At 42.8% G+C, this 11,500-nt stretch overlaps 1 long non-coding RNA gene across 1 annotated transcript; it reads left to right on the plus strand.

The window, feature by feature from the left end:
* The first annotated feature begins 300 nt into the window (after positions 1–300).
* On the plus strand, positions 301–11,129 carry LOC114466194 (uncharacterized). Its single transcript, XR_003674396.1, has 3 exons — positions 301–498; positions 4,389–4,394; positions 11,118–11,129. It is a non-coding gene; the product is annotated as an uncharacterized LOC114466194 (long non-coding RNA).
* Positions 11,130–11,500: the final 371 nt, after the last annotated feature.

The following is an 11,500-nucleotide window of genomic DNA, read 5'->3' on the forward strand; positions in this document are numbered from 1 at the left end:
TATTATTACAGTATCAACACCTGTTTGCAATAATAATAATAATAATAATAATAATAATAATAATAATAATAATAATAAGAATAATAATAATAATAATAATAATAAGAATAATAATAATGCAGCTATTTTATATAGTGCTTTTTTGGACACTCAAAGTCGCTTTACAGAATTAAGGGATTATTCTTTCACTCCACACTTAGTGGTGGTAAGCTACTGTTGTAGCTACAGCTGCCCTGGGGCAGACTGATGGAAGCGAGGCTGCCAAAGTGCCCCATCAGCCCCTCTGACCACCACCAACACTAACTCACACTCTACATTCATACTAGGCAATGTAGGTGAAGTGTGTTGCCCAAGGACACAATGACAGATACCACTGAGGTGACTGCCACCCCACTGTGGCACCTGGACTTCTCAGTGGTCTTCCATTCAACTACTAACCAGGCCCAGACCTGCTTAGCTTCTGAGATCTAACGGGATCTGGCAATGACAGGCTGGTATGTAATATCTACATACTGTATAATCACGTTACTGTTGTAATTATTTTACCGGTATTACAGACGGACACGTTTCTGTCGGATGTTTTTAACCCACCAGAACAGAGAAGAACAAGAAGAAGACATCGAAACGCGTATGAAAGTAAGTGAAAGTTGATTAGGATACTCTTATATTTTTCATATCAGGCTATCATATCATAATACCCGTCCGACTGTAATACCGGTCCATCGGAAACACTTCCGTTGTGGCCGGTTTGCGTTCGTGTTGTGACCTGTTTGCATTCGTGTTCGTTTCTGTAAATGCATTCACCTGACACTTCCCAGCCACTGTATCCCACAGTTTAAAAAATAAATAAATAAATAGTTTGGGAAAAACTAATATTAAAAATGTGAGGACTAACATCACAAACTGTTAAAGTTGCAGATATGACAATATGAAGCAGAATATCCTAACGAGAAGTCTCAGACAGGTTGACAAGTTTGAGGTTAATCCTTTGGTGTGTCCGTCAGATGTTTCCAACCAAAGCAGCATGCAGGAAATGTGTCATATGGCTTAGGAGGAGAAATCCTGTCTTTCACAACAACAATGTCCCATGCTTTTGAACAGAGGAGTGCTGATATTTCATGGTTCAACAGATATTTTTGAAACTCTATCCAACCCTGCAGGAGGCTTTTCTGTATAGTGTTACACATTCAAAGGCATCTTCCTGACTCTGTGCGTACCATCTGCTCGTCCATGTAAACCAGATCCTGATACATTTCAGCTGTAAAGGTGAGACCAGCCACCAAAAGGTAAAACCAAATCTAAACTTCTAGCCAAACAAAAATATCCCAGTGAGATCTCAGCATGAAATTAAGTTCTAAAGGTCTCATTACAAAGACAAGAAAAAACAATCAAATTGAAAGAATTTCTTAGGCAGGGCACCTGTCATTGACACTGTAATAAACTTTCTCACTTTCACACATTCTAATGCACTAACACGGCCCGTTTATAGCACCAGTCATGACGTCCTCTTTCCTGTCATGAGCTCCAGGCTCTCTTCCTCTGTTCCACAGATGTGACCTGCTGAGTGTGTCAATAATTTATGACAGCTTTCCTTCCTATCAGAGAGCACGAGGTCCTCCAGTGTTTTAGCATCATTAGTCTTTTCCTCTTTGAGTGGAGAGATAAGCTACATTTTCTACATTTAAAGCTTTCCAAAACAAAACAGACCTGGAAAAATATTTAGTCAGGGACATTTTACATATATACATACAAAAAAAAGGTTTTATCATTAGAAATATGACGTAATTTGATTTATTTTGCTCTTTCTTCAAATATTGTGGTATGAAATTCAATCCTAACTAACTTTGATATTTTGTCCCTCTGAGCATCAACAACAACTGCAGTGCAGAGTTTGTACTAGTGAAGTCTCTCAGCATGAACCTATGTTTATGCTGTGCATAAATAGACTGTGGCTCATGTGGTTCGGGCACATCTTCAAAATGAGATGTTGGAAGTCCGATACCAAGTCTACACCTGTTTTTAAATTGTTTTAACCTGTCTGGTGTGCATTCATTTTAAAAGCTTGGACTCAAATTATTATTCACCACTCTTTATGACATGACCAACTTTATATCTCAGTAAATTTGTAAATAAGGTTCAAATTAAAAATGTAATTATCAGGAAACTTCTTAAACTACCTTGAAGTCCCTTTGGTGTAACTTTGTGTGCAAGTCCTCATAAACAAACTATTCTCTCATTTAACAGGTGTTTATCTTTCTTTATCAAAAAATGTCTGTTTATTTCTGTGTATATTTACACTTAAAATGGCTCTTAGTGGCTGAGCAAATTTTTTTTCAGCAACTTGAAGTTATTTGTTTTAATATCCAGCCTTATTGGAAGTGTATTTGAAGTCTTGATTAGACCATGAGTTGTAGTTGACCTGTTCATCTGAATGTATGTGAGACTAGTTGATGTTTAGCTACCAGTGGAGCCAGTCCTTCCACTGGTCTGCACTTTTTTCTTCCAGCCCTAAATTAGCTCTGTCGAACACACACACACACACACACACGCACACACACACACACACACACACACACACACACACACACACACACACACACACACACACACACACACACACACACACACACACACACACACACACACACAGACGCACACAGACGCACACGCACACGCACACACACGCACACACAGACACACACACACACACACGCAAACACACACACACGCACACACACACACACACACACACACGCACACACACACACACGCACACACACACACACACACACACACACACACACACACACACACACACACACGCCTGTCACTCTAGCTCCTAAAATGAACACCATAAAGCAGTGAGGGGGTCGGCTCCAGCCCCCTCGAGGGTTGCTGTTGCCTCCTGATACCGATTGTTGCCTCAGCCCTGACTGAGTATGTCTTGTCCAAACGCTGTGCGTTTATGGCAGGTGATACCGAGTGGAAAGGTCAAAGGCTGAGTCAGAGGCAGTGACTATCTTTGTCAGCAGGGCGTAAAGGCCTAGTGATGGTAAATACGTATGAATGTATGCGTTGCTTGCTCTTTGGACACTCGTGTATAAGACTAAAGTTTGTTATTACATTTTCTATGGACTCTATTCTCCAATGCACTTAAGTAAAAAAAAGCCGCGCAGCTGCGCTGTTTTTGGCTGCACGCTATTCTCCCCCTGTACTTAGGTCAGTCACTGCGTGCCTCTAACCCAGTTACGCACTCTGGGTGGAGCAGCGCTGAAATGTGGGCGTTCCTATTCAAATTTCTACAAAGCACAAATCTGTCTCACAAAATGTGTTGCAAAACTTAAGCAGCGCAGATTCACACGAGAAAAGTAGTTTTTGCATCTGTAGCGGCAGATTGGAGAAGGTGTAACCGGAGAGTTGTGGTTGTAAACGATAATTGAACATGCGAATAAATGTTGGATTACAATTTTGCAGCTGTCATTATTTTTGTGTAAATATCAGTCGACACACCTGTGAATATTTTTTCTGTGACTTCACATTCAGATCACGCATGTGTGAATGTTTTCTACTCGTTCACATTATTTCCCATCATTTGTGACATCACATTCTACAAGCTCTCCCATTTTGCAACATATCTACCTTCATACTCCCAGAAAGAATCGATCCAAACTGACACTGTCACGGGGGTGGGGGGAGTCACACAAGCACGCCATTGACCTTCACATTTACCAGTTCTAAATTTAGACAAAATGTGATACATATAATCATATTTTATTCGCGCCGTCCACTTCTTGTCCTGGAAGGGGGTGCATCGCAGAGCTGATCAGCTGTGTGTGTGCTGCTGCTGCAGTTACTGTAGGTAAATGAAACTCTGACAGACGTCAAACTGGTTAAACTTATTTTAACACTGTGTATAACGTAAAGCCACAGTTTGATCCACAACAAGAGTAAATAACAAGTGATATATATATATATATATATATATATGAGGCAGAAAAAGAGACATTTGGCTCAGACAGAAAAATGTGTAAAATCTTCACCCCTGCAATAATCTGATCAATAATCTGATCAAATCAACCTGTTACATTGTTGATCAACAAAGGCGTTTCAAATAAAAGTGCGCTTTATGATTTTCACGGATTTCAATGACATTTACAAGCATTTGGATTGATGTTTGGAACGTAATTTCTGGGCAGCCCAAAAATAATGACATCATGGCCCCGTGCGCCTCCTTTGCTTCAGACCACCTTCATTCACAGATAACGTGCTTGTGGTTGATATACGTGTGGTGGGCGTGTCAGGAACCTGGACCGGAGAATACGCGCAGGAGAGAGGCGCGTAACTGTAGGCACGTAAAAAAAAGCGCTTAAGTCCAGACCAGAGAAGAGGGCCATGTATGAACAGAATCTATATTACTTCATATGGATATTCATTGTGTCATTTGTGAATAACATTCTGTGAAGGTTCTCAGTCATCCCGCTCATGTTGATTCTGGTAGCTTAGTTGAGCAGGGGTGTACATGTGTTGAAAAAATGTAACTGAATTAAAGAACAAGTACCACAAGTGAAAAATACTTAGTAACATTTAACGTTGCCCATAAAAAAAAAAAGTCTTGCATACTCGTCTTAAGTAGATTCAATCAAATCTACTTTCATATCAGAAGTATTTTGTGAAAAACAAATATTCAAGTACCAAAAGTAAAAGTAAACTATAAAGTATGTATTTTGCTACATTAAAAATACATAAATATATAATAATAAATACAAGTTGATACTCAAGGTATTATTGTATCACAGTAATGTTTATGGGTTGTTCCTAACACTTTCACAGCAGTGTACCAATTGTGTGCTTGTCCATCATTGATAATGTTGATGATGATGTTTAGTTTAGTTATCAAAATAGTTTTTTTGTTTCAAAAATGTCAAATGGTTCAAAATCAAGCAGCTGAGCGGAAAATTGTGATATGCTGACGTCAGTATACTCAAAAAGGACTCAACATAATGAGCCGTACACATGTGCCAAACTGAAGAAAAGAAATCAATATTAATAAAGATACAGAATATCAGAACAGGGCAGCAGAAAATAAGGAACAGTCACAAGTGAAATGAGTGGACAAAAAACAACAATAAACTATAGAAAAGGTGCATTTTTTTTTTTTTTTTAATTCCAAATAAAAATCATTAAAAAGAGAAATTTTAAAATAAAATGTGATATTAGATGTATATAAAAACCAACTTTTATTAATACACTTGTAAAAGTGAACTTTCTTCCTTTTTGTTCCTTTTGATTTTGTGATTGTTGTGGCCTAAAGGCCTGATTAAGCATGAACTTAAAAAAAAAAACTGCAGCAAATGTTGCAGTATTTCAAGTCGTTAGTGTTTCCTATAACTTTGCTTTAACAGGCTAATTAGCAAAATGACTGATTTCCTTTAATTTATTTCATAAAAATACAGAAAAGGTCTGGATGGTTGAATATGCTACATTGCCAATTAACCCTTACTGTCTTTTTCTGCTGTCAGGGGTGTGAAGAGAAGTTAAAACAAGAGCAAAAGGTTCTTGTTGCTTTTTGCCGGCGACCCACTGAGAATGGGTATGCCACACACAGTGTTGGGGAGTAACGGGTTACATTTACTGGCGTTGAGTAATCAGATTATGATTGAAAGTATGAGTAGCTGTAATTCGTTACAGTTTCAATTTAAATAGTTGGTAATCGGATTACAAGTCCTTTGTTGAAATCAATGAATTACACAACCACACTTCTCTGCTTCACGGGTTTATTGACTGAAGCTTCAATGTAAATAGTCACACAAGTAGCGGGAGATAGACGCCGATGACATTTTCATGGTTCATTGTCAGGTAATATTGGTGCAGGATTGGTGCCACCTTTAATGATGATGCGTTATGAATATTGAAGTAAAAGCATTATGGGAAGCTGAGGCCTAACAGTGTGTAGTTGTTGTTGCCACTGCACTCTTTCTGTGCGCTGCAAAGTGTATGCGCTCTTTGAACAGCGTTGAAGTGCAACGTCCAGCGTGTATCAGAAGAGGAAAAGAGCTCCAGACGTCAAGTAAATCATTTTGTTTTCACCGCCATGTTGGCAGGAGAAGCCGACCCGTATTTTGCACCCAGCATGCTTTTTATGTCTATCAAGCTAGCCACTGCGGGGGAAAAAGGTTCCTGATCTAGAGTACATACACAACTACTTCACTGAATTTCCGTCGTCCTACATTGGGAAACTTTGAGAGCTGGAGTGTCACGGTTAGTTGTGGGTATGGACCCAAATGCAGGGAAAGATGGAGGCAGGATGCAGGAATAGCGTTCTTGGAACAAGTCCATGTTTATTTACCAAACAAAAGTAACTTAAATCCAACGAGGCAGGAAGTACAGGGAACAAAACGCAGCAGGACACGAGGAGGATAGACAACATACAAACACAATGATCCCGCAACCGACTGACTGAACTGAGGGAGTATATATACCCTCCTCTGACTTGACGAGGGAATGAGGAGCAGCTGTGGAGAGTAGAAAAACTGGGCAGGCAGAAAAACATGAACAGGAACAGGCAAAATCAAGGAACAAGGAATAAGGAGGTAAACAATGACTAACTAAGCAGACTCATGACAGACTTAAAATAAACAAAGACACAGAATAACTAAACTCCCAACAGAACATAACATAACCCCCCCTTTAAGGAGTGGGTTCCAAACGCTCCTAAAAAAAATTCAAACCACCCCAAAAACCAAACCCGTGTGGGTGGACGGAGGTCCGGAGGAGGGTCAAAACCCCATCAAGGCAGCCTCCCATGAGGCCGGGCAGGCGAAACTGGACCAGGAGTCCGGCGACCTCTCATGAGGCGGAGCCGGCAAGGCAGGGGACCAGGAGTCCGGCGGCCTCCCATGAGGCGGAGCCGGCGAGGCAGGGGACCAGGAGTCCGGCGGCCTCCCATGAGGCGGAGCCGGCGAGGCAGGGGACCAGGAGTCCGGCGGCCTCCCATGAGGCGGAGCCGGCGAGGCAGGGGACCAGGAGTCCGGCGGCCTCCCATGAGGCGGAGCCGGCGAGGCAGACGGGAAGACCTCCGGCGGGCCGGGCGAAGAGGGCTCAGACGAGGCAGGCGGGAAGACCTCCGGCGGGCCGGGCGAAGAGGGCTCAGACGAGGCAGGCGGGAAGACCTCCGGCGGGCCGGGCGAAGAGGGCTCAGACGAGGCAGGCGGGAAGACCTCCGGCGAAGAGGGCTCAGACGAGGCAGGCGGGAAGACCTCCGGCGGGCCGGGCGAAGACGGGACAGGCGGGAAGACCTCCGGCGGGCCGGGCGAAGAGGGCTCAGACGAGGCAGGCGGGAAGACCTCCGGCGAAGAGGGCTCAGACGAGGCAGGAAAGCTGGGAGTTGGCGGCCTGTTGCGGGGAGCCGGCACCGGCGGCGACGTTGGCTGCCTGGTGCGGGGAGCCGGGACCGGCGGCAGGGCAGGCGACGGCCGGGTGCGTGGAGCCGGGACTGGAACGCTAGCCTGACAGCTAGGGGACACAGGAACGCTAGCCTGGGAGCTAGGAGACACAGGAACGCTAGCCTGGGAGCTAGGAGACACAGGAACGCTAGCCTGGGAGCTAGGAGACACAGGAACGCTAGCCTGGGAGCTAGGAGACACAGGAACGCTTGCCTGGGAGCTAGGAGACACAGGAACGCTTGCCTGGGAGCTAGGAGACACAGGAACGCTTGCCTGGGAGCTAGGAGAAACAGGAACTCTAGCCTGGGAGCTAGGAGAAACAGGAACGCTAGCCTGGAAGCTAGGAGATACAGGAACGCTAGCCTGGGAGCTAGGAGACACAGGAACGCTAACCTGGGAGCTAGGAGATACAGGGACGCTAGCCTGGGAGCTAGGAGATACAGGGACGCTAGCCTGGAAGCTAGGAGATACAGGGACGCTAGCCTGGGAGCTAGGAGATACAGGGACGCTAGCCTGGGAGCTAGGAGATACAGGGACGCTAGCCTGGAAGCTAGGAGACACAGGGACGCTAGCCTGAGAGCTAGGAGACACAAGAACGCTAGCCTGGGAGCTAGGAGACACAGGAACGCTAGCCTGGGAGCTAGGAGACACAGGAACGCTAGCCTGGGAGCTAGGGGATACAGGGACGCTAGCCTGGACGCTAGGGGATACAGGGACGCTAGCCTGGACGCTAGGGGATACAGGGATGCTAACCTGGGAACTTGGAGACTGGCGGGGTTGACCCTTCCTTCTGGAACGACCTCTACCTCGTTGTAGGCTCCGGGGTCCTCCCAAAGCCAGTCGAGTTCCCCAGTAGGAATCCCTAACAGGCTCGTCCTCCCATTCATACAACAGCGCCTCCCTGGCCTCCAGCAGGTAGCTCTGCCAGTAGGCAGTCCTTTCTGCCATGTCCATCTCAGCCAAATCTATCTCCGCTGGGTCCACTTGTGGCGGGATCATTCTGTCACGGTTAGTTGTGGGTAGGGACCCAAATGCAGGGAAAGATGGAGGCAGGATGCAGGAATAGCGTTTTTGGAACAAGTCCATGTTTATTTACCAAACAAAAGTAACTTAAATCCAACGAGGCAGGAAGTACAGGGAACAAAACGCAGCAGGACACGAGGAGGAGAGACAACATACAAACACAATGATCCCGCAACCGACTGACTGAACTGAGGGAGTATATATACCCTCCTCTGACTTGACGAGGGAATGAGGAGCAGCTGTGGAGAGTAGAAAAACTGGGCAGGCAGAAAAACATGAACAGGAACAGGCAAAATCAAGGAACAGGGAGTGAATAAGGAGGTAAACAATGACTAACTAAGCAGACTCATGACAGACTTAAAATAAACAAAGACACAGAATAACTAAACTCCCAACAGAACATAACATGGAGTGGTACACATGGATGACATCTGGATTGGTAATGAACCTTCAGCTTTGGTGTCTATCTGTTAAAATACTGTACATCATCAGTAATGGCAGGGTAAGTGGAGAATGTTCTGGAACTGCCTGCAGACATGGCTGACACTCGGTAATAAACAGAGTTATCACGTGGGGAAAGATGACAACACAGACAACTGTCTCGTTTAACAGAACTAGATGACAGCTTTTTTTTAAATGTGCACTTGTAATGACACCATAATCAATTCTGAAATATGATCATTACTATGTTTATCTACTTCTTAATGTGCAGTTAGTTACAGATATCCTATTGTCTTCAGTTAGGTCTAGGCTAATGTCAGTGGACTGGCGTACGGGTACACCGGGGATTTCCCAGGTGGGCCGCTGGGTCGGGCCATGTGAAAGAGAAAAAGAAAGGGGGAATAAACATACCTGTCAAGTACTCCGTTTTGGCCTGGAAACTCCAGTGTTTTACCCCTCTTTCCCGCCATCGTCCTGTATTAGTATTTTCCCATGAAAATACCGTATTTTTATGCAATAATTAAAAACATTCCTTTGCCTTACTAAACTCAACGCCGTCACTATCCTCTGAGAACTGCCACTTGAAATGGACTGGGTGGCAGTATTCCGGTAGCAGGAACAGACCCAGAAACAACTCAGAACAGAGATGATGAATGAAGACGTTACAGTGAAAAACAAATAACTCGTATAAATACGTTGTAAAACATGACAGAGAGTTTATCTTCCTAAAGAGCAGCAGGATGGGACACAGTTACACGTTCTGTTAGATTAATAATAAGATTTTAGCGTCTACCACAGGGGAAGGAACGACATGAGTCACCATGAAAAATAAACTAATCACAAGCGCCACAAATATACACTGCTTTCAAACAGTGTCGAAGGATGTAAGGTTTGCAACAAATGTGTCTGGAAAGTTATTAGTGTCGGAGAGTGCTGTCCAACAGGAGGACTTATATTTGTTTAAAATAATGCTGATGGCTAGCAAGAAAGCTATAACAAGAACCTGGTTAAAAAATGACCCTCTGACACTGAATCAATGGAGAGACATTGTGGAGGAAATTTATGTGATGGAAAAAATGACCTTTCATCTGAGATTGAAAGTTAGTAAATTTAAAAAATGTTGGCTCAAGTGGACTCATTATAAAGCTAATTTCAAGTTGTAGTTTTATTTTGTAGTACCCCACAGACTGTATTTATTTATTTATTTATTTATTTACTTATTTTTTTTGTCTTTGTTTTGATGTATGTTGAACTTTGAAAAATCATAAAATAAAAAGTAAAAAACAAAAAAAAAAGAAGTTATTAGTGAATACCAGAGAACCACATGAGTGATCATGAGAAATTATAAGAAAATATGTAATGAAAATACAATGTTAATTTAACATAGCATGTCTAACTTTAGGACAAGCATGTAAAATGAACAGAAAATATGCAATGTGTTGACTTGTATATAACTAAAAGTATATTAAATAAACAAATGTGCTTCATATACCCATAAATGTTTTAATTTAGGCTGTATTATAGTTTAGGAATTAGAGCTGGGCAATAAATCGAGATTCAAGATGTATTGAGTTCTTTATTTTGGAAATCTACAATATTGCATATATTAATATATAATCATATTTTGGATAAAAAATACTTGTTTTAGAAGTCATTGCTTTTACTTCTCAGAACAACATATAAAGCTGAGATGGATTTTTGAGTGCATTCTAACCCAGACCTTCCCCATAACAAGCTACACAGAACTCACTCACACATGCTGTCCCTTACAGGTGAAAAAGCCAAAAGTATATTGTACAGCTGTTTTTAATAAATGAGCCTGTGTGGCATTTTGCATCAGCAAATTTAACCCAGAATTGAATTTTTGGTCAGACTTTATTTGAAAAAAAATTACCAAGATTTATATCGTATATCACCATTGTTAGACTCCCTCTAGGATGTAATATCAAGGCTTGAGGGGCTGCAACATAAACAGGATGCCACACAGTAAGCAAGGTTTAACAAAAGTATTTATTAACAAAATCTTAAAAGTAGCAACAGAACAATCTAAAATGGACTGGAGATCTTGGCCAAACTGAACAAAAGTAGGGTGGACACTGAGCCAACCCTATACATTGCTGTCGACCCAGCGTCCACTCTCTTTTTTTTCTTACTTGTCTGCACATGCTGTCAAAGGTCAACACTACAGGAAGTGCAATCATTATGAGACAGCAATGCATGTTTTGTTATTGCAATAAAATACATTGATTTATTTTATTGCATAATTGTGACCATCACCAGCCCTCCCTAAGGAAGGGTAAGAAATCTTTTATTATAGGGAGGATATAAAAAGGGAGAGCAGTGTTACACCTAAGTGGAGGGGGAGGGGGAAGGGGAGGGGAAAGGGAGCAGGGAGGAGAGACTCAAGACAGGAAATAGAAAAGGTGGGGAAGAATAGACTGTTTTGCAGTGAGGGTGAGATGTGAGGTTGTAGAATATATTGTGCTTATTATGTTGTGTAATCCAGCCAGTATGGTGACAAGTGTGAAGCTTAGCTATAATGGTGGTGGCTGTGAACAGGGGGAATGAGTGAATGGTAGTACCTAAAGCAGGTA

Source organism: Gouania willdenowi, chromosome 6, assembly GCF_900634775.1.
Source record: "Gouania willdenowi chromosome 6, fGouWil2.1, whole genome shotgun sequence".
NCBI lineage: Eukaryota > Metazoa > Chordata > Actinopteri > Blenniiformes > Gobiesocidae > Gouania > Gouania willdenowi.